Source organism: Nomascus leucogenys, chromosome 15, assembly GCF_006542625.1.
Source record: "Nomascus leucogenys isolate Asia chromosome 15, Asia_NLE_v1, whole genome shotgun sequence".
NCBI classification, from domain to species: domain Eukaryota; kingdom Metazoa; phylum Chordata; class Mammalia; order Primates; family Hylobatidae; genus Nomascus; species Nomascus leucogenys.
This window is the reverse complement of record NC_044395.1, coordinates 47299766-47327760: the sequence shown is the minus strand read 5'-3', so window position 1 is coordinate 47327760 and position 27995 is coordinate 47299766. Positions and strand designations below refer to the sequence as shown.

Here is a 27995-nt window from a genome sequence, read left to right as displayed (position 1 = left end):
CCACCCCCTTCTAACAAATGCAGTTTGTGACTATGGAAACTTACTACTGAAAGAGTCTAACAACCCACACTATGCTAAGATGCCCACTGGGATAACACCACTATGTGACCCATCAAGGGAAGACCTACCCCACAGGGAAAATACGAAGTTCTTTAGGCTAAACCAAAATCTAATTCCATTCAACTTAGATAGAGCCATCCATGAACCTGGTATTATGGTATACTATGGAAGTACAAAAAAATACAAAGATGACTTACACAGTTTATCTCACTGAAAAGCTCACCATCAAGTGAAGAAACACCACAAAAATACATAAATACACAAAATGGTAATTGATATAAAATGAGGTAGGAACCCAGATACACCAGAAATATTTCCCAAGGAGGTGAAAATAGAATGGGATCTTGAAATATCAGTAACTGCTCACTGAGCAGAGAAGAGGAGGAGAGGCATTTCCAGCAGAGGGAACAACATATGCAATGACATAGAGGTGTGAAAGTGTGAGACGAGTTACCAAAAAATGAGTTCTACGTGGCTAGAATATTGAGTTTGTAGTGGGAAATAACAAGAGATGTAAGGAGTTTAGGAAAATCTATGTATACCAGTGTCTTTCAATCTTCTTGAAGGAAAAAAACACATTATAGGCCTCTAAGAATATGTTCACAAATCCCTAGAGAACTAAGAAACTGAAGTTTATTCTAAGATTCTTTCAAATCTTCACTTTAAAAGAGTTATAAATTCATTAGTAATACATTAAACGCTAGCTGTCATCACCATAAAAACCAAAAGTTTAAAAACCATAACATTCTCATCTTCAAAAAGTATGTCTGAAAAATTTGTCTTGAAAACATTGCCATTGACAAGGGTAGTTGTGATAGGTTACTAAGCAGGGAATTGATATTATCCTACCTATACTTCAAAAGATATGATGGCTAGTGGCATTAGTAGAATGCAGAAAGATAATCAGTGAGCTATTGGGGGGAGTCATGGATGAGAGCTTGATCTAAAGAAGTGAGAATGAGGATGAAGATGAGTTGGTTAGTGTATAAAATTCTGGGCGTCTACTTCCTCATTTGTAAAATTTGTTCAATAATTACATGTTCGGGTTACAAGAATTTATGTACATCTAGCTCCTATTACATACATAAAAAATGTTTCCCTTTTACTCCTGCCACCTTCTCTGTAATCTTCAATAGTCTTCTCAACTTCTCTTATAATTTAGCATAGGCTATCAGTCTTCATGATTTGTATTTATCCATGCTAAAGAGCTTTTGTTTAATTTTTCATGATTTGAACTCACTGCTGTGGAAAATGGCTATTTAAAAGGGATAATATCATTTTCCAAGAATTCAATTGAGAGTCCTAGAAGATCTTTATGGAGCAAAATACTAATACAGCTTTTCTAAGTATAGAGTCAGGCATTAAGACATATAGACATTTCACTTCCTTGGGATAAGTCTTGGGAAGAATATCACTACACATTAGCAATACATATTGCAAAGAAAATTTATAACTCTATTTTATGCATTTATTAATTAAACAAATATGAGTTAAAAGACTTCAGGAGTTTTGCTCTGTAGCCCAGGCTGGAGTGCAATGGCGCAATCTTGGCTCACTGAAACCTCTGCCTCCCGGGTTCAAAGGATTCTCAAGCCACAGTCTCCCGAGTATCTGGGACTATAGGTGTGTGCCACCATGCCTTGCTAATTTTTTTGTATTTTTAGTAGAGACGGGATTTCTCCATATTGGCCGGGCTGGTCTCAAACTCCTGACCTCAAGAGATCCCCCACCTTAGCCTCCCAAAATGCTGAGATTACAGGCTTGAGCCACAATGCCTGGCCTAACTTCAAGGTATCAAAGACAAATTAACAATGTCTGATGCATACATAGGACTGCTTTGTAATCTTCTACACTAATGATTTGTAGTATTTTGGTTTCAGAATCCATTTACAACTCTTACAATATTTGAAAAATTTCTGCCAGCTTTTATTTATGTGGGTTATATTTATGACTACTTCTCATTTGTAAAACTGAAATAAAAAGATCTTGCATATTTGTATTAATTTATTTAAAAAATTAATTTGTTATGTGATAGTATAATATAATTTTAATAATTTCAAAAATACTAAGTGGAATGAGACTACTTTATATTTTTTACAAACAGGCTACATCTGGATTTTATGACTACTTCTACATTCAATATATTATAATTTATTGTTTGGTTGAAGAACTTGATGAAAATCTAGCCTCACACAACTATGTAATCGGAATAGAGACAAGTATTTTTAAAAACATTTTCAGATAATTGTGGATCCTTTCTTTTTGATAGTAAAATATCACAAATGGTAATTTCCTCAGAGTTTACACTGCCAAATCTGAAATCATATCAATGAACTTTTTGTCCTTGCTACGTTAAAGTCTGTTGATCTGTCTAGCATCATGAATGAGTATTTTACCCATTAGTGATTTTATAATATCATGCATTAGTCATTTGTAAAATATTCAGTTATGTGATCTTCCATATGTTAAAATATACAATATTCAAAATCACATTATTAATATCACCACCAATCTCATCAGAAATATCTTTAAGTATGAAGACATTGTCAAGCTCATAGTGATATTACCAATTTTTCTTAATTTAAATTTTTGATTGAAAACTCAAATTGTAGCATTGGCAAAAAAAAAAAAAATGCCATTAGCTTTTTTTTCTTTTTAAGTGACAGACTTGCTTTGTTCACATAAGAAGAAGTCTGCCAAATGCCTGTCTAAATAGCCAGTTTATCTCTGAATTCTACATTCAAGTGAAAATGATTTCCTGTGGGAAACATGATTATTTCAGCTCTCAACACAAATAATGGCACAAATGTTTTTTCCCTAGATGAACATATTTCAGAATGCAGCATAAATAGTGCATATGTAGGTTCCATTCTGTCAAACAGAAAATTAAAAAGGCACGTAAAAAAAAAGATAGTTTAAAAAAATTGTAATGCTTCATTAAGGACATTAAGTGAAACTAGCACTTATTCGTTTTTTACTGCAAGTCTGTGGCTAGTGAAGAACATAATAATTACAGTACACTTCGTTGCCACTACCTTGATTTGTGCTAAGACAACAGAAGATTTGCCCACCATTGCTTTTGCACCATCAGTGCAAATGTGAACACAGAAAAAGGCAAAATCACATCATAGTATCATTAGGAAAATAGTTTTGACATTGCAAATCCTCTGAAAGAGTTTCAGGGACTTCAAGGGGTCTGTTGGCCACATTTTGCTAAGCAGTAAAATCTTGGGATTGTAGAATAATTTATTTTTAAAAAATAAGGGCATCTGGGAAGATATTATTAATTTCAAATATAATTCTGCATTTTCAGGATGCAATGTCAAAGAATATTGATATCTAAAGGTACGTTTGCTAAATCCAAAGAGATGGTGGCTAACAACGTACATTATCAGGCCTTTTCTCTAGAGATTTTGGTTCAGTAGGTCTGGCAGTGGAAGTGGGGGTGTTTATGACCTCCAGTGAGCCACGGTGACTTATATAATATTATATATATATGTGTGTGTGTGTGTGTGTGTGCACAGATATATATGTATCACATATCACACACATAATTATTTGTATTTATATATTAAACCTTATCAATACAAAGAGCACACACACACACACTTATTTTTGTGGGGGCAGGGTAAAAGGTGTTTTCCTGCAATGGTAAATTAGTCACCTTGCTTCTCTCTCTGGTGGCTGTTGAGGTTGTCTACATGGATTGGGTGCATCCTGAGGGCCCTCAACAGAATGAGGTCCACACACAACCTTCTACTATTTGGAAAGTTGAGGGACAGCATGAAAATCCCACAGTAAAAGCACGCATTGCTGAGCTATGAAAATGAAGCAGCTTTTTTTAATAGTAAATAGTAGGTCATTGTGTTTCTCAAACTTCATCTAATTGGCTATTACAAATTATCTGGCACATATATTGATTCCAGATGTGATTAGTGTTCACTTGGTTCTAGGGTTTTACATATACGTCAATTTGGCAGTCCTAATATGTTGATGTTGATAATGTTTCATGGCCAAAACTAGAATGTATTTTCATAATACACACACACACACACACACACACACACACACACACACACACACACTCACACACTATAGCTGCATCCTAGGAAGCTTTTAGTAAATGCCTCAGGTGATTTTTATGATCAGGCATACAGGGCAGCTCTGCTCTATAGCTGGTTGCTATATTCACATTTCTTTTCTCATGATGTAACAAGTAATGGAGGGGGAGCAGATTTTATAATCAACTGTAGAATTATGGCTATAAAACCTTACTACTTCGGCTTATACTTCTCTTCATTGCAAGCTCCTCTTACCTCAAGGACAGAAAAAAAATGATGCTGTTTCTATGAAAGGATTTTTCTGTTTAGTAAAATCTCTAGTGTAAAAGGAGTGGCCTATTTTCAATTTGCAAGTCTGATCATTAGCCTTTGATTCATAAAATATAAATAGACTTCTTTGATATCTAAAGAGCTTGGCTATATTAAAGTAAGAAAGTAATAGATACTTGCATTTCCACTTACAAGTGAGCAACAGAGAAAACAAAATTAGTACTTGTTGAGCACCTGATATCTTGTACATTTTCAAATGCATCATTTGAAATTTGCAACTACACCATGAGATAGGTTTTGCCTTGATTTTACGGATAGGAAACCTGATAGTCACATGGTTGATAGCAACTACAAGTTAAGTCTACCATTCCAAGTTAATCTGACTCCAAGGCTGATACAAATTCCACTTCACTACAAAGTCTTCTTCAGCCTGCTAAAGTAAAGCTGAGGACTCTGATAAACTCCCAACCCTGCCTCTGGTTTATGACCCAACACTAACCACTCTGCTCAGAGCGGGTTTCTAAAAGAAATTCTTGTGTGAAACAATGAAATTTTGGTGGGCAAACAGAAACATGATAGTCAATAAACTAACAAAAGTATACAACACAGACTTCTACTTCTGGGAAGGTAAAGTAGGTACACTTTTCTCTATTAGTCCCTCTAAATACAATCACAACCTCTGGACATTGTATATAAAAGAAACAAAAAATATAAATAGTAGAGAGAAGAAGGCAGATCAGCTAGGAATATTGGGATCTCATGGTATGATGGTGAATCTCCTGGGTTTTATTTTCCTCATATATTCAAGATTTGGAGCTGAAGAAGCTTGTAACCTAGAAACACCCAGAGGTACAAACAAAAGTAAAACAAAGCAAAACAGAAAGAAAAAAAACACCAACAAAAGCCTTCTCTCTCTAGTCAAACGACAAAGAAAGGTGCAGAAAAGTGTTAAACAGTAACTACTCTACTTCATTCAAATTCAAAAACAGAAAAACTGAGGCACAATCCCCACCCAAGTCAGCAAAAGTTGATTAGGGAGACTAGACTTCCACCCTTACTAGGCTATAACAAGGTGCCTCCTCAATACCCTTCCAGGGTGGTGTAAGAGAAGGCTCAGTTTGCATTCCAACCAGGGAGGAATTAACCACTCTTTCTACTTTACATGGAGGCAATGTGGAGGACCTGCAATTCTATCCCTACTAGGCAGTAAAAACAGGAATCTTTTCTTCCCTTCTGGATTGTTGTCAGAGGAGGCCTATTGGAGAGTTAAGTCTTCTAGCTCTGTCTAGTGGTAATTAGGCCACCCAATCCATGGCATTAGGGGAAAGTAGTTGAGGAGCAGTAATGAGGTATTCTTACCTCTCCTAGCAAGGAAGACATCAGTAGAGGCCTAGTGGGGAGCCAGGTCAGTGGGGAACTTGGACTTCTACTGCTACTTAAAAGTAATAATGCAGTGTTTCCCTTCTGCTGGAGCTGAGTCAGAGAAAGCCAGGAGATTATACATTTTTTTTGTTTTTTTGAGATGGAGTCTTTGCTGTGTTGCCCAGGCCGGAGTGCAGTGGCCTGATCTTGGCCCACTGCAACCTCCACCTCCCAGAGTAGCTGGGATTCCCCTGCCTCAGTTTCCTGAGTAGCTGGGGTTACAGGTGCCCACCAACAAGCCTGTCTAATTTTTCGTATTTTTAGTAGAGACAGTTTCACTATGTCGGTCTGGCTAGCCTCCAACTCCTGGCTTCAAGTGATCCGCCCACTTTGGCCTCCCAAAGTGCTGGGATTACAGGTGTGAGACACTGCGCCCAGCTGAGATTATAAACTTTTATAAAACAGAAGATTTAATAAGATCTGGAGTCTCATAAAATACCCAAAATGTCCAGGTTTAAAAAAAAAAATCCCTTATCATACCAAGAAAAATTACATCCTTGAATTTAAAAACAAAACAAAACAAACAAACAAAAAAGACAGTAACACTGAAGTAACAGATATGTTAAAATTATCTCAAATAATAGGTTGGAGCAAAAGTAATTGTGGTTTTTGCCACTGAACAGAATGGTGAAAACCGCAATTACTTTTGTACCAAGTCAATAGATTTTAAAACAGTCATTTTTGAATTCCTCAATGAACAATTATAAACATACTTGAAACAAATGAAAAAAAAAATGACTTATCAAGAAAGTGGAAGATATCACAGATAAAAAAATAAAATTAGAACTAAAAAATACAGTTACCAAAGTAAAAGTCTCAACACTAGGTTCAACAGCAGAATAGAGAGGAAAGAAGAAAGAATCAGTGAACTGGAAGATAGAAAAATAGAAATTACCAAATCTGAAAAAGAGAAAACAGACTGGAAAAAAAAATTTTAAAGGCTCAAAGACTTGAATAACTACATGAAAATGATTGAACATTTGTGTTATTAGTATCCTAGAAAGAGAGGAGAAAAAGCAGTTCTGAGAAAGAACTCAATGAAATAATGACTGAAAACTTCCCAAATTTAGCAAAAGAAACTACAAATTAAAGAATCTGAGTTAAACCCAATTTAATAAATCCCATAGCAATCCACATCAAAATATATCACTATTAAACTTCTAAAAACTAAAGAAACAAATATTGAAAGTAGTGAGAAATTAATTATATCTTAACTATTGTGGAAAAAAATGAATGACAGAGCTTTCCTTTGACACCATGGAGACCAGAAGGTGGCACTGCATTTTTCAAATGCTGAAAAAAATGAACTGTTAACCCACTGTTCCATGCCCAGGGAAAATATTCAGGAATGAAGGAGAAATCAAGATCTCCTCAGATGAAGTAAAATGAAAAGATTTTGTCACCACCAAGCAGACCTGCCCTGAAAAAAAAATGGTTAATAGAAGTTTCTTAAAAAGAAGGGAAATGATAAAATAAAAAACTTTCTTAAGCAAAAACATGGGGAATTCAATAGACTTCTGTTGAGTTTTCTAAATTGTGGTTTGATAGTTGAAACAAAAATAAAATTTTCTGTCATTCATCTAAATGAACATAAGATAGATATTTAAGACAAATAAGGTTTTACACTTAATTTGAACTAGTTGAAGGATGATGCCAGCAGAGATAAATTATGTAAAAATAGTGTAATACTTAGATAAATCACCAATAAAGTGATACAAATAAATATATTCAAAAAACTACTGATAAATAAAAATGGAATCTGTAAAAATTTTCAAGCAACTCAAATGAAGACAGGAAAAATGAACCAAAAAATTCAGAAAAGTAACAAACAGGAAAAAAATAGGTTTGAGCCATAACACTATATAATAGTTATATTAAATGTAAATGGTCTAAAAATACCAATTAAGAGATTGGTAGATTAGATTTTATTAAAAAATGACCCAACTATATTCAGCCTAGAGGAAATTCACTTTAGATATAATATTTGTGAAAGTTAAAGGATGGAAAAAATATCATAAAACATTAATCAAAACAAAGTGAAAGTGGCTATATTAATATGTAATAAAATAGACTTCAGAGCCAAAACAATTATTGGAGTAAGAGAGGCACATTTTATCAAGGTGAGTCAATCCACTAAGGAGACATCACAATCCTAAATGTGTATGCACCAAACAAGCTTAAAATATGTGAAGCAAAAGCTGGTAGAGCTAAAAGGAAGAAACAGACAAATTCACAATTACAGTTGGAGAATTCAATACTTCTGTTTAACCAATAGGACTAGGCAAGACATCTGCAGTGATACAGAAGAACTCAACACCATCAGCCAAAAGAATCTAATCAACACTGATAGAACTTTCCATTCAATAACAAAAAAATAAAAATACTCATTTATTTGAAGTGCTGACAAAACATATACTAAACATACGACTGCCCCTTGAGCCATAAAGCAAACATCAACAAATTTAAAAGGATTGGAATTATACAGATTGTATTCTCCTACCACAATGGAATCAAACCAGAAATCAATAACATGATGGAAAGATCTTCAAACACTTAGAAACTAAACAAAGCACTTCTAAATAACCCAAGGAGTGAAGAGAAAGACTTAAGGAAAATAAAATACATTTAAATAAATAAAATTAAAAACCAAACTTACCAAATTTGTCAGACATACTATAAAATTGTGCTGAGAGGGGAAAGTATAGTACTAAATGCACTCATGTGGAAAGAGGTAAAGTCTCAAGTCAGTAATACAAACTCGAACTCCAGAACCTAGAAACAGAAGAGCAAAAATAAAACCAAAGCACAAAGAATGAAGGAAATAATACAGATAAGAGCAGAAAGCAGTGAAATTAGGAATCAATACAGGATACGAATACAACAAACAGCTGTTTTTTTGGAAATATTAATAAAATTGACAAATTAGCAAGATTGAAAAGGAAAAAAGAGAAAAGACACAAATTACCAATATCAAGAATCAAACAGGGGATATCACTACAGATCTTGCAGACATCAAAAGGGTAATAAAAGAGTACTATGAGCACTCTACGTACGTAACATTTGACAACTTAGATGAAATGAACTAATTCCTAAAAAAGCACAAACTATACCACTCACCCAATAAGAAATAGACAACTTGAATAGCCCTATAAATGTAAAGGAAATTGAATTGGCAATTTTAAAACTACCAAAATAGAAATCCTAAGGCACAGTATGTTTTCCTTGAGAATCAACCAGGAATTTAATAAATTAACACAAATTCTATACAATCTGTTCCAGAAAGTAGAAGAAAAGGAAACACTTTTTGAGACATTTTATAAATCTAGTATTACTTTGATATTAAAACCAGATAAAAGAATGCCAAGAAAATGAGACAGATCAATATCCCTCATGTACATAGATGTAAAAATTCTTAACAAAATATTGACAAATATACTTCAGCTGTATATAAAAATAATTTTATGCATTGAAACAAACGAAATTTAATCCAAATATACAAAACTGCTTCAATATGTAAATATTCTGTATCTTGACCCTTTCAATGCCAATATCCTAGCTGTGATATTCTACTATATTACATAATATGTTTTCAAGGTTACCATTGAGGGAAATTGAATAAGGAGCACATCAGATTTCTATTATTTCTTATAGCTGCATATAATTCTATTTAGCTCAAAGTACAAAGTTTTTAAAAAGACAAAGTTCTTTAAGGCAAATATTTGAAATTTACATTTAAATAGATGAGATAAAAGACAGTATTAAGAACCCTATTTCAGTCAAGCAATGAGCAATATTTACTTTTATTTATTGACCTTTCTTGATGCATAAACATCAAGAGAACCAATGTGTAACACTATCCAAGATAATATCAACAGTTATCAATATATGTGAGAAAAGACTTAGGGAGGACTTCCAATATAGATTTTATTCTAAATTTTACATTATACAGACAGCTATTATCACTTTATTTCCTGCCAATTTGAGATGAATAATTATTGTGCCAGAGAATAAAATAATGGCTCAATAATGAGTATGCAATTCATCTGAACCTATGGATCATTTATGGAGAATTTCCCTAAAATATGCATCATAATTTTAGTCACTAAGATATACCCAAATCCTTAATTTTGTAAGTACTTCTAAAACATATCTAATGATCTTTGTAATCATTCTTAGATGTATTTACTTTGTTTTTATTTATCTACCAGCATTAGCAGTTGCTTTTTATTTTTGTTGCTTACTTTATAAAAAAAGATTTTCCATATCAATCAATTTTTATGGCCACTATTTATGTTATTGTAAAGTAAGAAGAAAGGTAAGACCTTTTGCTCAACTTTCAGTTGAGTTTAAATTCTTGCTTTGGGAGAGCTTCCAAGATGACTGAATAGGAACAGCTCTGGTCTACAGCTCCCAGGGAGATCCATGCAGAAGATGGGTGATTTCTGCATTTCCAACTGAGGAGATTGATCTCACTGGGACTGGTTGGACAGTGGGTGCAGCCCACGGAAGGTGAGCCAAAGCAGGATGGGGCATCGCCTCACCCAGGAAGCACGAGGGGTCGGGGAATTTCCCTTTCCCAGCCCAAGAAAGCTGTGAGTGACTGTACCTGGAGGAACAGTACACTCTTGCCCAAATATTATGTTTTTCCCACACTCTTTACAACTGGCAGACCAGGAGATTCCCTCCCATGCCTGGATCAGCAGGTCTCGGTGCCCACAGAGCCTTGCTCACTGCTAGTGCAGCAGTCTGAGATAGATCTGGCATGCTGGAGCTTGGCGGGGGGAGGGTCAACTGCCATTGCCGAGGCTTGAGTAGGCGATTCTATGCTCACAGTGTAAACAAAGCAGCAGGGAAACTCGAACTGGGTGGAGCCCACCACAGCTCAGCAAGGCCTACTGCCTCTCTAGATTCCACCTCTGGGGGCAGGGCATATCTGAACAAAAGGCATTAGACAGCTTATGCAGAATTAAACGTCCCTGTCTGACAGCTCTGAAGAGAGCAGTTGCTCTCGGAGCACAGCGTTCGAGCTCCAATAGCAGACAGACGGCCTCCTCAAGTGGGTCCCTGACCCCGTGTAGCCTGACTGGGAGACACCACCCAGTAGGTGCCAACAGACACTTCATACAGGCAGGTGCCCCTCTGGGACAAAGCTTCCAGAGGAAGGATCAGGCAGCAACATTTGCTGTTCTGCAGCCTCCATTGGTGACACCCAGGCAAACAGGGTCTGGAGTGGACCTCAAGCAAACTCCAACAGACCTGCAGCTGAGAGGCCTGTCTGTTAGAAGGAAAACTAACAAACAGAAAGGAACACCATCAACATCAAACAAACAGGACATCCAAACCAAACCCCATCTGTAGGTCTCCAACATCAAAGACCAAAGGTAGATAAAACCACAAAGATGGGGAGAAACCAGAGCAGAAAGACTGAAAATTCCAAAAACCAGAATGCCTCTTTTCCTTCAAAGGAACACAGCTCCTCATCAGCAAGGGAACAAAACTAGATGGAGAATGAGTTTGATGAGATGACTGAAGTAGGCTTTAGAAGGTGGATAATAACAAACATCTCCAAGCTAAAAGGGGATGTTCGAACCCATCTCAAGAAAGCTAAAAACTTTTAAAAAAGGTTAGATAAATAGCTAACTATAGAATAACCAGTGTAGAGAAGAGCTTAACTGACCTGATGGAGCTGAAAACCACAGTATGAGAACTTTGTGACACATACGCAAGCTTCAATAGCAGATTCAATCAAGTGGAAGAAAGAATATCAGTGATTGAAGATGAAATTAATGAAATAAAGCAAGAAGACAAGATTAGAGAAAAAAGAGTGAAAAGAAACAAACAAAGCCTCCAATAAATATGCGACTATGTGAAAAGACCAAACCTACATTTGATTGGTGTACCTGAAAGTGATGAGGAGAATGGAACCAAGTTAGAAAACAATCTTCAGGATATTAACCAGGAGAACTTCCCCAACCTAGCGAGGCAGGCCAACATTCAAATTCAGGAAATACAGAGAACACCATAAAGACACTCCTCGAGAAGAGCAACCCCAAGACACATTATTGTCAGATTCACCAAGGCCGAAATGAAGGAAAAATTGTCAAGGGCAGCCAGAGAGAAAGGTCGGGTTACCCACAAAGGGAAGCCCATCAGACTAACAGCAGATCTCTTGGCAGAAACCCTACAAGCCACAGGAGAGTGGGGGGTCAATATTCAATATCCTTAAAGAAAAGAATTTTCACCCAGAATTTCATATCCAGCTACACTAAGATTCATAAGTGAAGGAGAGATAAAAATCCTTTACAGACAAGCAAATGCTGAGAGATTTTGTCGCCATCAGGCCTGCCTTACAAGAGCTCCTGAAGGAAGCACTAAACATGGAAAAGAACAACCAGTACCAGACACTGCAAAAACACGCCAAATTGTAAAGACCATCGATGCTATGAAGAAACTGCATCAATTAATGGGCAAAATAACCAGTTAACATCATAATGGCAGGATCAAATTCACACATAACAATATTAACCTTAAATGTAAATGGGCTAAATGCCCCAATTAAAAGACACAGAATGGCAAATTGGATAGTCAAGACCTATCGATGTGCTGTATTCGGGAGACCCATCTCAAGTGCAAAGACACACATAGGCTCAAAATAAAGGGATGGAAGAAGATCTACTAAGCAAATGGAAAGCAAACAACAAAAAAAAAAAAAAAAAAAAAGGCAGGGGTTGCAATCCTGGTCTTTAAACCAACAAAGATTAAAAAAAAAAAAAAAAAGAAGGCCATTATGTAATGGTAATGGGATCAATTCCACAAGAACAGTTAACTATCCTAAATATACATGCACCCAATATAGGAGCACCTAGATTCATAAAGCAAGTTCCTAGAGACCTACAAAGAGAGCTAGATACCCAGACAATAATAGTGGGAGACTTTAACACCCCACTGTCAGTATTAGACAGATCAACAAGACAGAAAATTAACAAGGATATCCAGGAATTGAACTCGGCTCTGGACCAAATGGACCTAATAGACATCTACAGAACTCTCCACCCCAAAACAACAGAATATACATTCTTCTTGGCACCACATCACACTTACTGTAAAATTGACCACATAATTGGAAGTAAAACACTCCGCAGCAAATATAAAAGAACAGAATCACAACAAACTGTCTCTCAGACCACAGTACAATCAAATTAGAATGCAGGATTAAGAAATTCACTCAAAACTGCACAACTACATGGAAACTCAACAACCTGTTCCTGAATGACTACTGGGTAAATAACAAAATGAAGGCAGAAGTAAAGTTGTTCTTTGAAATCAATGATTACAAAGACACAACATACCAGAATCTCTGGGACACATTTAAAGCAGTGTGTAGGGGGGAATTTATAGCACTAAATGCCCACAAGAGAAAGCAGGAAAGATCTAAAATTGACACCCTAACATCACAATTAAAAGAACTAGAGAAGCAAGAACAAACACATTCAAAAGCTAGCAGAAGAAATAACTAAGATCAGAGCAGAACTGAAGGAGATAGAGACACAAAAAACCCTTCAAAAAAATCAATGAATCCAGGAGCTGGTTTTTTGAAAAGATCAACAAAATAGAACATTAGCAAGACTAATAAAAGAGAGAAGAATCAAATAGATGCAATAAGAAATGATAAAGAGTATATCACCACTGATCACACAGAAATACAGACTACCATCAGAGAATACTAGAAACACCTCTATGCAAATAAACTAGAAAATCTAGAAGAAATGGATAAATTCCTCAACACATACACCCTCCCAAGACTAAACCAGGAAGAAGTTGAATCTCTGAATAGACCAATAACAGGTGCTGAAATTGAGGCAATAATTAATAGCCTACCAACTAAAAAAAGTCCAGAACCAGATGGATTCACAGCCGAATTCTACCAGAGGTACGAAGAGGAGCTGGTACCATTCCTTCTGAAAATACTCCAATCAATAGAAAAAGAGGGAATCCTCCCTAAGTCATTTTATGAGGCTAACATCATCCTGATTCCAAAGCCTGGCAGAGATACAACAAAAAAAGAGAATTTTAGGCCAATATCTCTGATGAACATCGATGTGAAAATCCTCAATAAAATACTGGCAAACCGAGTCCAGCAGCACATCAAAAAGCTTATCCACTACAATCAAGTCGGCTTCATCCCTGGGATGCAAGGCTGGTTCAACATACGCAAATCAATAAACGTAAATCCATCACATAAACAGAACCAACCACAAAAACCACTTGATTATCTCCATAGATGCAGAAAAGGCCTTCAACAAAATCCAACAGCCTTTCATGCTAAAAACTCTAAATAAACTAGGTATTGATGGAACGTATCTCAAAATAATAAGGGCTATTTATGACAAACCCACAGCCAATATTATACTGAAAGGGCAAAAACTGGAAGCATTCCCTTTGAAAACCAGCACAAGACAAGGATGTCTTCTCTCACCACTCCTATTCAACATAGTATTGGAAGTTCTGGCCAGGGCAATCAGGCAAGAGAAAGAAATAAAGGGTATTGAAATAGGAAGGGAAGAAGTCCAATTGTCTGTTTGCAAATGACATGATTGTATATTTAGAAAACCCCATTGTCTCAGCCCAAAATCTCCTTAATCTGAAGAGCAACTTCAGAAAAGTCTCAGGATACAAAAATCTGTGTACAAAAATCACAAGCATTCCTATACACCAATAATAGACAAACAGCCAAATCATGAGTGAACTCCCATTCACAATTACCATAAAGAGAATAAAATACCTAGGAATCCAACTTACAAGGGATGTTAAGGACCTCTTCAAAGAGGACTACAAACCATGGTCCAAGGAAATCAAAGAGGACACAAACAAATGAAGAACATTTAATGCTCATGGATAGGAAGAATCAATATTGTAAAAATGGTCATACTTACCAAGATAATTTATAGATTCAATGCTATCCCCATCAGGCTACCACTGACTTTCTTCACAGAACTGGAAAAAACTACTTTAAAGATCATACAGAACCAAAAAAGAGTCTGCATAGCCAAGACAATCCTAAGCAAAGAAGATCAAACCTGGAGGCATCACGCTACCTGACTTCAAGCTATACTACAAGGCTACAGTAACCAAAACAGCATGATACTGGTACCAAAACAGATATATAGACTAATGGAACAGAACAGAGGCCTCAGAAATAACACCACACATCTACAAATATCTGATCTTTCACAAACCTGACAAAAACAAGCAACGGAGAAAGGATTCCCTATTTAATAAATGGTGTTGGGAAAACTGGCTAGCCATATGTAGAAAGCTGAAACTGGATCACTTCCTTACACCTTACACAAAAAATTAACTCAAGATGGATTAAAGACTTAAGTGTAAGACCTAAAACCATAAAAACCCTAAAAGAAAACCTAGGCAATACCATTCAGAATATAGGCATGGGCAAAGACTTCATGAATAAAACACCAAAAGCAATGTCAACAAAAGCCAAAATTGACAAATGGGATCCAATTAAACTAAAGAGGTCCTACACAGCAAAAGAAATATCATCAGAGTGAACAGGCAACCTACAGAATGGGAGAAAATTTTTGCCATCCATCCATCTGACAAAGGGCTAATATCCAGAATCTACAAAGAACTTAAATTTACGAGAAAAAAAACAAACAACCCCATCAAAAAGTGGGCAAAGGATATGAACAGACACTTCTCAAAATAAGACATTTATGCAGCCAATAGACATATGAAAAAATCCTCATCATCCCTGGTCATCAGAGAAATGCAAATCCAAACTGCAATGAGATATAATCTCATGCCAGTTAGAATGGCGATCATTAAAAAGTCAGGAAACAACAGATGCTAGAGAGGATGTAGAGAAATAGGAACCCTTTTACACTGTTGGTGGGAGTGTAAATTAGTTCAACCATTGTGGAAGACAGTGTGACAATTCCTCAAGGATCTAGAACTAGAAATACCATTTGACCCAGCCATCCCATTACTGGGTATACCCAAAGGATTATGTATCATGCTATTGTAAAGACACATGCACACATATGTTTATTGTGGAACTATTTACAATAGCAAAGACTTGGAACCAACCCAAATGTCCATCAATAATGGACTGGGTAAAGAAAATATGGCACATATACACCATGGAATACTATGCAGCCATAAAAAATGATGAGTTCATGTGCTTTGCTGGGACATGGATGAGGCTGAAAACCATCATTCTCAGCAAAATATCACAAGGACACAAAACCAATCACCACATGTTCTCACTCGTAAGTGGGAGTTGAACAATGAGAACACATGGACACAGGGTGGGGAACATCCCTGTTTGGGGGTGGGGGGTTGGGGGATGGATAATGTTAGGAGAAATATCTGATGTAAATAACGAGTTGATGGGTGCAGCTCACCAACATGGCACATGTACACCTAGGTAACAAACCTGCTCATTGTGCACATCTACCCTAGAACTTAAAGTATAATAATAAAAATAAAATAAAATAAAATAAAAATTATTGCTTTGGCAAAAAATAAATGGCTATATCCCATTGGCTTTAAAATTTTGAGTCTAAGCAATCCATTAAAACAATCTATTTTAACTTAAAATTTTTTATATATTTAGGGGTACAATCGCGATTGTGTTGCACAGATATATTGCTCAGTGGTGAAGTCTGAGCTTTGAGTGCACCTGTCAATCAAATAGTGTTTATACTGTTACTAAGAAATGTTTAGAAATGTCATAAGAATCCCACCGTTTTTGGAGAGAGATTATTAATACTAAAGACACAAGACCCTCCATAAGTCATTTAACTTCATACAGCTCATGTTTTTTATTTATAAAGTGAAGATAATATTTCTGTTCTATCTCTGTTTATGTAACTATCAACTAAGATACTGTTTGTTAAATATATGAAAACCTCTGTTACTATATTATTATAATAAAGAAAATCATTTTTAGGATTTATACAACATACTAGGATTTTGGTATCTTTAATCAATAATTTTAATTGAAACCGTATTTATTTTTCTTTTTCATCCTGCAGTAAATTCAGATTTTGTGCAGTAAGTGACTTCACTTACCAATAGAAGGTGTGAAAGCTTATGAACCTGGTAAAAGCTTATGAACCTGGAATTGTGACTTTAGTGTATAAACAGAAGAAAATGCACTAAGAAAAAGCATCAGATTTATAGGCGAAATACTTAAAGGATGGCAGTTAAGCAGAGTAAGAAATATGACTTGTATGTATACTAAAAGCAACTGTGGCTCAGATTATTCCTTCTGAGGTTCTATCTGCCATTCATTTCATGGAATATTGTGGAATTAGCCTATTCCACCTTCTATTAAATGGGGCCCACTTTATGGTATCATAAGAAAAACCCAAGGCTGACATGGACTGATTGCCTGAGCTCCGGAGTTTGAGGCCAGCCTGGGCAACATGGTGAAACCCCATCTCTACTAAAAATACAAAAAATTAGCCAGACATGGTGGTGCACCCCTGTAGTCTCAGCTACTCAGTAGGCTGAGGCTGGAGAATCGCTTGAACCCAGGAGGCGGAGGTTGCAGTGAGCCGAGATCGCGCCACTGCACTCCAGCCTGGATGACAGAGGGAGACTTCCATCTCAAAAAAAAAAAAAAAAAAGGAAAACCCAAATATGCCTTTAAAGAAAAAAGAAGTTGATTTTGCTCTTATGAAACTATATGATATGAAGTTAGATCTTCAAGATCTGGTAGTGCAATTCTGTCATCCTTAACTCACAGCTTCCATCTCTTGATCTTCATCCTAATGTTTTCACCCTAATCGAAAGGGTGAAAGTGGGAAGAATAGTGCATGACTATTTTATTTTTCGTTAAAGGAATTATTTAGAAGTGTTTCTTATCATGATCAAACAGACATGGTAACATTTAGCTTAAACTGGAAGATGTTATTTCCAGCTAGTGGCCATGTGTCCAACAACATTTAGATTATTTATTATTAGGAAAAAGAGAAAAAATTAGTATTTGTGAAAAAGCAGTAGTCTCTGTCACAATCTTTTACCTGTGTTTTGTAAAATACTTAAAACAAAAATCAAGTACTCTTACCATAATGTTCTGTCACAGTGTTGTTTTAAATTTCATGTAAAACAACATTAGTTCTGTAGTGGTAAATGAAGTCTTAAAGTCTCTAACTCCAGACCTTTCAAGTTATTAAAATTGTGAGCATTTATTACCTAACTTAGGAAGTAGAGAATATTGGAGTAAGTAACGCTATGCAGTGTTAACGAATGTATGCCAAAATCTTAGAGACCTAATCCAATAAAAATGAATTTCTTGCTCATCCAAAATCCAATTTGGATGTTTCTGGTTGGGAGTGACCTTCCCTATGGCTATGTTAGTGAGTCTACTGTCCCCCACTTATCTGATGTATCTTCTCCATCTTCCTGGGAGACTAAGTATGAGGATGTATGGAGAATTGTACATAAGAAATATATGGGCCAAGCCTTGAAGCGGCCCACCTACCTTCTGCCCACATGTCATTGACCACTACTTATTCACAGGGCCACATATAAATGTGAGGTTGGTTGTGCATCCAGGAGTTAAGGGAAAGTGGTTTTTTGAACACAGTGAATAGATGTGTCTTGGGTCTTTCTGTTTGAGTCTCTTCGTTGTTTTATTTTCCCCTCTAGGATCCAGTAATTGCTAAACTTTAGTTCTGGCCTGGGCTGGCCTGCCTCATTTTCACTGAAGCCTCAATTCTTAACTGTGAAAGAATAGGTAATTTTCTCTTTCTTACCATTGCTTGCTTGCCCTACTCTTTCTGAAATAGTTTCCCATGTTATCCCATTTTCTACCACATGGAAAAAGATCATGCTATTCTGTTTTCCACAATCATTATATATTCTTTTTTCCCCATGGTATTTCCCAAAAATTTATTCCATCTTTTATGGGTGAATAGTTATTTCTATTAACTACTTTTTTAGAGTGAAGAATCACCTACCTCTTCTATCCTAACATCTACTGTTATCTCCTCCATGCTGAACAACACCAAAACTATTTTTCATGTAGGTTGTTCAGGGCTTTCTCTCTATTCACTTAATTATTCCATCAGGAGACTATTTAGAGAAAGGCCTATAACATAAAAACATGAGGGTTAAATTCAAAGCCATCGTCAATCTTACTTAAAGACATAAACCTTAGAACATTGTAGGAATCTTCAAAAAAGTTAGCTAAATTGATTTTAAAATTATGCCAGCAACTAAAGCTACATGTTTTAGAAAGAGAAATATATGCCTCATATTTATTGATTAAAAAACATTTACAGATACTTTGCAATACACTAGGAATAAATAATGACAGATTCTGCCCTCTTGAAACTTAATATAATTAAGAACTAGATTGTGAAAAACTAATTATAATCCAAAGAAAATAAATGATTAAAAGAGGCAAATTTAAGTGTCATTAAATGAAGGAACCTAACCAAATATTTTTTGTCAAAGAAATTTTTATGGATGATCTGATATCACCAAGAATGAACTGGAATAGTTTCAGTAAAGTACAAAGAAGAAAAGGAGGAAAATTGACAAATTCTTTCCTATATCTTTACAAAATAACCTTACAAATTACCAGAGAGCCTCTGTAATTAATAACGACTGTTAACATCACTACAATCCTACTTTTCTAAAAACCTTTCACATCCATTATCTTAATCATTCCTCTTAAATGCCTTATACCATATTATTATGCACACTTTATAAATGAGGAAACTGAGATTCTGATAATTTATCCAATTGACAATGTTACAGAGCTAACAGGTAGAAAACTTGGATCATTAGCAAGGGAGATCACGTCCTCAAGTGTTCCAAATAGAAAAGCCAAGTTTTAGATGCAGCTAGAGAGAAGCGGTTAAGAGTTGGACTACCTGGGTTTAAATTCCAGTACTATCACTTACTAGTTAAATGACTTTTATAAATTTAACCTGCCCTTGCCTGAGGTCCCTCACTTACAAAGTAATGATCATCACAATACCTACCTCGTATGTTGTTGTGAAGATTACTTAAGTCAGTATTTGTAAATTACTTAGAACTATCCTTTTACTGCAATAATAAAAGTTCCTTAAAGTTACTGTCTTGCATGCTGATGCACACACTGTAATTTTCAAGCCCTATATAGAAGCCAAATTCCAAACAATAGACTAGGACTTGAGACTCAAACTGGAAAAAAAATTGTTTTAGGAAAATATTCGTCCTAAATTAAACTTATATCCAAAGTGTAAAGAGCAGCAGAATGATAGAATGACTTTTTGTTTTGTTTTGTTTTTGGGGACAGAATCTCACTCTATTGCCCAGGCTGGAGTGAAGTGGAGCGATCTTGGCTCACTGCAACCTCTGTCTCCCAGGTTCAAACAATTCTCCTGCCTCAGCCTCTCGAGTAGCTGGGACTACAGGCTAATTTTTGTATTTTTAGTAGAGACACCATGTTGGCCAGGCTGGTTTTGAACAACCCTGATGTCAAGTGATCCACCCGTCTCGGCCTCCCAAAGTGCAAAGAGTACAGGCGTGACCCACCGTGCCCGGCCTGATAGAATGCTTTTAAAAGCAACCTTTAGGATGAAGTTGTGTCCTTCCACAAATTCTTACAATCTAGTAAAAAAATTAAATTTGATAAGAACAAAAATTAGCCATAAGTATGTGGGTATTGGGTCTTATACAATATTTTGGTGACACTACCAAAATTCTTGCCTTCTCTGAGCCAGTTGACTATGTGCACTGGAGTCCTGTGATAGGAAGCTGAAGAGGTTTGCATCCAGAGAGTAAGAACCAGCATGATAGGGCCTTCTCTACCCCAAGAAAGCACTTTATGAAAAAGCTGGGTTTCAGCTTTTTATTCCAGTGGATATAACAAGAATTAAAGGAAATAAAGGGACTATCATAACTGCAACAGAACATCTATTGTCTATTTTAAATTTTATTGCAACTAATGGCTTTATATTAACTGAAAGAATGTAACAGAATAATTAAGAGCAAAGCTTGTAAGTTTGGCAGATAATTGGCCAAAATTCTGACCCTGCCACTTATCTGCTTGTATTAGGCCATTCTCACATTGCTTTAAAGAAATACCTCAGACTGGGTAATTAAAAAAAAAGGTTTTATTTACTCACAGTTCTGTAGGCCGTACAGGAAGCACAGTGCTGACATCTGCCTGGCTTCTGGGGAGGCTGAAACTTACAATTACGGTAGAAGGCAAAGAGAGAGCACGTCCATTACATGGCCAGAGCAGGAGCCAGAGTGAAGGGTAGCAAGTGCCACACACTTTTAAATCATCAGATCTTGCGAGAACTCACTCACTATTGTGAGAACAGCACCAAACAGATGGTACTAAACTATTCATGAGAAATTTGCCCCACGATCAAATCACCTCCCACCAGGCCCCACCTCCAAAAGTGGGGATTACATTTCAACATGACATTTGGGCTAGGACACATATCCAAACGATATCATTACTGAATGACCTTAGATAAGCCACCTATCCTCTTCGAGCCTTAGTTTCAACACCTGAAAGTTGGTTAAATAATATCTTCTTTACAGAGTTACTATGAAGATAGCCAGGTGGCGGGTGCCTGTAATCCCAGCTACTCAGAAGGCTGAGGCAGAAAAATCGCTTGAACCTGGGAGGCGGAGGTTGCAGTGAGCAGAGATCCCACCACTGCACTCCAGCGCCAGGGCAACAAGAGCGAAACTCCATCTCGAAAAAACAAAACTCAAAAACAAAACAAAACAAACAGAGTTACTATGAAGATGAAGTTCCATAAAAACTTAAGGAAATGCAGCCTAGCACCTACCACATAGGACTAGAAGGTGTAGGAATAGCAGTAATCTTTGTCCTAGAGAGGCAATTAAGTAGTAGAGAAGAGAAAACACAAACACCGAGGTTAACAAGTAGAGAAGCCCACTTAAAATAATAAACACTTTAATAACTCAAAAACCTTTCTGGAATTTATGGAGATGACTTATAATTCATTGTGATTTGTCATTGTCTTTGTGCAAACAATGAAAAGAATGAGAGCAGCTGTTTTCAAACCTTATTGTGCATTAGAATCACCTGGAGAACTGGTTAACACACACGATGGGTCCCCACCTGACTTTCTGTTCAGTGATTCACTGTTAGGGTTAGAGGATTTGTATTTGTAACAAGTTGACAGGTGATGCTGCTGACTCTGGGACCACGTTTTTGAAAACCACAAAATATGTGGAGTGTTTGTGCCCTGGGCTATGCTGTAATAATTACATAGTATGAAACACTCATGCACCACTACATTTGCTTCGTTACTCTATTCCTCATAATCAAAGAAATCTCCTGAGTCAAACTGGAAGTATTTTCTAATAAACATAAATGCTAATTAATTACATTTATGGCTGTAGAGCTAGCACTTTGAGCAAACTGGAAGTTGGTTGAAAGTTAATGCTTCTCGTGTATCTAGGGACTTGCTTAGATCCAAAAACGTTTTTTGATCTGCAATTCTGTATTTCTTCTGTAAGTGGTTTAAATTACAAGCCTTTTCAAAGTATTCAGCCATCAAATACAGCCTCCTAAAACCATCGTGCGTAACCTTTTGAAGCTGTGTACTTAATTCCTCAATCAAGTTGCACATTAAGAGAGTAAATTGGAGGAATACAAGTCAGTGGGTCTAAAGTCACTTTTTAAAAAATTTTCAGATGCACTAATGTACATTTTCTATCTTCTTTTTATTTCCTTTTCTCCGATTCTATCTCTGAAACACTATGAAATGTTAAAATAGGTTAAAAATGCACTTAAATGAAATTCAATAAATTAAATGTGCTCTGTTCTTCTGAAGATTTAACTACACACCTTTTCACATTTCAGACTCTAAGCAGGTATGATTGAAGTGCAACATCTGTAACTCATCTTCCTAAAAAAAAGATACGGAGTTATATGAGGTGATATATATGCCAATGCCTAGCCAGTGACTGTCACATAGTAGTTGCTCAATTTCTTAAATCGTAATTTTCAAAGGAACATGGAACAGTTACCAGTAAGAAAATATGGCAAGGCATAAGTTTATAGTGTAAGATTTAAAAGGCAGAAGCATTTTTGGACTGTCAGAATATAGAAGGTTAAAATTTCACATCAAGGAAATCATATATTCAGAGGTAAAGTTTTTGAAGCAGGAGCTCAGGTTTAGAGAATGGAGATCAATCTAGCTTAATTCAGTGCAGTGCAACCCTGGTCACATGTTAGAACAACCCGGAATGGTTTTCAAACTCCAAGTGCCTGAGTCCCATTCTAAACCAGTTATATCTGAATCTCTAGGTACGAGAGATAAGCATCAATATTAAAAAGAAACAAACATAAACTTTTCAGAGTAGTATCAGGGAAGAAAAGAGCAAAAAGAGATCAACTAGTTGAAATTTTCTATTGTTGGGGGCCGGGCACGGTGGCTTACGCCTGTAATCTCAGCTACTCCGGAGTCTGAGGCAGGAGAATCACTTGAACCCAGGAGGTGGAGGTTGCAGTAAGCTGAGATCGTACCACCGCACTCCAGCCTGGGCAACAACGGAGCGAGACTCCGTCTTAAAAAAAAAAAAAAAAAAAAAAAAAAAATTATATTGTTGCCATTGACCTGAAACCGGGTTTATTAATTTCCTGTAGGAATGTAGCTTGCAAATGTTAAGGCATAACATAATTTGGGGGAACTCTTACTGCCCTTCACAAAGAACATTGAGCTATTTTGGGATCTGTGACTAACAATGTCCCCACTGACTCATTAAAATTTCTTTCCATGAGGAATTCCTGGACAAGGTTGAGATAATAACACATTCTGCACCTTGCTGTAATTTGGTAGCTAAAAATGACAAGTCCACAAATTCATTGCAGGGGTATAGCGCAAAGAAATTTCCAAGGGTAAGTCAGTACAGACACTACCCAACTGTATATGCAAAAAGGAGCACAGGTATTGGAATCAATTATTCAGTTCATTGATTCCCCCATTACTAGCTTTAATGTATGTGTGATTTAACTTCTATAAGCTGTAGTTTTCACATTTGTAAAATTGAGGTAATGATAATATTCATATCACAAGTATCCCTGAGATTCAAATGAGATTATTTACCTGAAAGATATTTGAAAAGCTGGATATATATGGGCACTATTTTGGGGTACTTAGAATTTCCTCTTTGACTTATTCTTCCAAAACAGAGTCAAATCTCAGCCAGAGAAGCTACCGATGTTGGAGTAATTATTTCTATTTTTTTTCAAGTTGACTTCACCAACCAAGAAAAAGAACTCTATGAAAAGATAAAATAGAAAATAGTTAGTTCACATCTTTATATTATTTGTCATTCATAACATTTTCTCTGTTTTGTCACTCAACAGGTGCCAGAGTAGAGCTCTCTAAAATTCCCTTGTAGGTTTTGTGGAAATTATCTCTCCTATTCCCAATCTCTGTAGGATATATAAGTGAAAGATTGAGAAGTATTTTATATTTGTTTATCTTTTAAATATGAAGGTGTTCAAGTCTCTGATTTTGATTATCGAAAATCAAAACAAACAATTTGATCTCTAATTCTGAGGTGTTTCTAGTCTATTTGAAGAGACAATATATACGTAGTTTATTTAAAAGTGTTACTATAATAAAACCATTTACAACTGTTTATATTAATCTGGTATGTATTACAAAGAATCTTGGTTCAACCCGGGCCTTTACATTATTTCTAAGCACATATCACAATGTATTCTGACAAACTCCATGTGCTTTTTCTTTAGCTGTTTTTTTTTTTTTTTTCTTAATAATATTAGAGGCTTTTCTAGATGCAACATCTGTCAGGTCAGTATAGGAGTGAGTAATGAAATACTAGCCTGGCTGAAAATGCTGTTAAAATGTCAGTCCATTCTAGTTCCTAAGACACCTAAGAACATCTGATATAGGATGAGGGCAGGCAGCAGGCAGGATTCTACAGAACAATGAAGTTTAGGAAGGAGGGAGATGCATGATGCTAGGGTGGTACCTAATGGTGTGGAGTTGCAGCAAAAGAGACACTTCTTCATTGGGAGTGCACCATATTCTTGGTTAGCAGCACCCATTTATCACATGCAGCATGATTATAGAAATACTAGTTACTACTCAGGAAGAATTCACTTTGCACCAAATCTGTACTAGGTGCTTTTATACCTGCTGTCAAAATTAATCCTTGCCACCAACTGATAAGTGCACATTATTTACTTCCTCCCTTACCATTGAAGCCCAAAAAATATAAATAACTTGACAAGGATTATACTTCCAGTATGTAACATAGAATTTAAGCCAAGTTCTATTCAGTTCAAAAATCTTTTTTACAGCAGTATCTTCAAAGTGGCAGAGATACACTACTGCAGGTTCACAAAGACTTTCTGAGCGGTAAATGGTGCAGAGAGTTTTAAGAAAATTTATTTTTAGCTCATCCTTCCAAGCACACTTTTCCAAATGAATCTGATTGAGAAGACTCCTGAAGATTCTCCTTCACCAATTCTCCTTTCAAAATCTCCCTTCTCCGATGTTTCAGAAGAGCGTATCTTCCACTTATCCTGAATTCATTCTCAATACAGTCTGCTCCCAGAAGGGGAAAAACTTCCAGATTGTTTAACAAGTGGGGAATTCAAAATATTGGTGCCAGTATTGACAACATGTATAACTTTAATTACTAGGCAACAAACTTCTTATGAGTTGGGTAGTTTATAAATAAATTAATCATTTGTGAAATTGCCTTTATCAAATAATTCTTGCTTGAGTTGCCAGTTGATGGATCAAATTGTAAAAACTATTTTTTTTTGCTGGGTTGTATCATTATTAGCATATTTAGCTCAAATGAGTTCAAAAAAGTAAGTAAAATTTATATAAAATTTCTTTACCCTTATCTAGTTATTTATAAGAACAAAGTTTCTTGGCAGTTATTTATTTTTTTAAAAATTGGAATATAATTGATATACCTATTTTTGTTACTGAGAATTTTGGTAGGCTACTTAGTCTTTTCCCTTTTCAAAATTTATAAATAAAAATTGTATATATTTATGGTGCATCACATGATGCTTTGATGTATGTATACATTGGGAAATGGCTAAATAAAGCTACTTAAAATATCTGTTACCTCACATACTTATCTGAGTAATAAGAACATTAAAATCTACTCTCAGCAATTTTCAAGTATACCATATATTATTATTAACTATAATCACCGTGTTGTATCATAAATCTCCTGAACTTATTCCTCCTAACAAAAAATTTGTATCCTTAGACTAACATCTCCTTAATCCTCACTAATATTTTTTAGATATTTTAAGCGTAACTTATATAACATTTAGATATAATTGTGTAGAAAAATAGTATACAAATACAAGTTCAAGTATAAAAAGGTAACTCCAGAAAGTTACAGACTATCAAAGAAGAGTTTAAGTTGTTTTTGATATGGATGATGGAATCAAATAATTATGGTGGATACATTTTTTGAAAGTAATATTATATGTTCATTTCTAAATTGACACTATTTGCAATGTCCTTTTATTATATCCTCTGAAACTATTTGTGATTATGATTAAAACAATTTGATAGTACAGTGGGAAAATTATAGTTAACAACAATTTATTCTATTGTATATTTTTAAATAGCTAGAAGAGAAGATTTGTAAGATTCCCAACACAAAGAAAAGATAAATGATTGAGGTGATTGATATTCCAATTAGTCTGATTTGATCATTACACCTTGTACATTATAGGCATCAAAATATCACATGTACCCCAAAGATATGTACAATTGTTACATATCAATGAAAAATATAAAACTTTAAAAATTATTTTAAATTAAAAAAATCAGTTTGGGATCTACTTTAAAAAGTGTAAGAGTATACATATAAGTGGTTTTAAATTTTGCATTTGGTGCTACTCAAAGATAAAATCTTGAAAACAACTTCTATGAGAACATTGTCCTCAGTGACATGATTTATTGCTACATAGCAAAGGAAGTAATCCATTGTATTTAGGAGCATAAGTTCTATACTAAAACAGGCATCTGCTCTAACCTTAACCTCCAATTTGTTATTTTACCTTAGACAAGTTCTTTGTTCCCTCTAAGCCCTTTTTTTCCATTTCTATAATAATGTAGGTACTTAATTGGTTATATCCTTCTAAATGTCACATAAAATTATGTCAAGATCTAGAAAAATTTCTACACAGATTAAGTGTCATGTATGTATATTCACAGAAGTTGTCATAGACAAAACTTTGTAAAGGAGAGGGATGTGCATGTTCTTAGGCTAATCTTCCAGAGGGATTGGGGATTGGTATGGTCTCCCAGAATGAATAAAGTAAGTTCAAAAGGAGGTAAAAGGAGGAAAAAACATCACTACCCGAAGGGGCAGAAATACTACCAGCCACAACAGTGGGAGAGCACAAGGCATGTGATGCAAAAATTAAGAACTGCACCTTTAATAAGGAAGATATTGCAAATAAAATAGTTCTACTTGTGTGAAATAAAGCTAGAACTTTCCTGCCTAAATCCTAATTTTTTCACTGTTTCTGTTATAACTCTGGTTTACATTATAATCTTACTCACAATTTCTGCTGGCTTGATATTTCTTAATTCTGAAATTTAATAATATGCCCTTCGTCATGTTCCCCCAACTTGGTTCCTGCTTACAATTCAATTTAATTATTCAAACTTCTTTTTCTGGTCCTAACTCTCAGTTTTGCCTGAGTGGGCACTAAAAAGTTATCTTCCTCGTCCTCTTCTTAATGGGCATATGAGAGAGAACACAAGATTCCAACAGCTCATATCTTAGCGTCTAATTGATATGGAGACTCCGTCTCAAAAAAAAAAAAAAAAAAAAAAAATTCCAACTCTACCTGGGTAGCTTGGTAAACTCAGAACTTCTCTGAACCTCAGTTTTCCTTGAATAGGGATAATAATTTCTAACCAACAGAGTTACTGTAAAGATTGAAGAACATATGTCACAATAAACATTTAGCATACTCAACATTTAGAAAATAATAGCTCTTATTAAAATTTTTCCCATTATTACTGTTGCTGATGCAATAAACGGAAATATTTATTGGAGTTCTGATTTTTTTGAAATGAATGTTTTGTAAAATCAGACATATTATGAAATGATATGAAAGATGTTCCTGTGAAAGAGGAATTGAACTGTGAA

At 35.5% G+C, this 27995-nt stretch overlaps 1 protein-coding gene across 1 annotated transcript in view; it reads left to right on the top strand.

Moving 5' to 3' along the window:
- The window catches only part of LOC100594055 (tyrosinase), a 116293-nt gene that overhangs the window by 19066 nt on the left and 69232 nt on the right, over positions 1-27995 (top strand). The gene's annotated exons all lie outside the window — the stretch shown is intronic.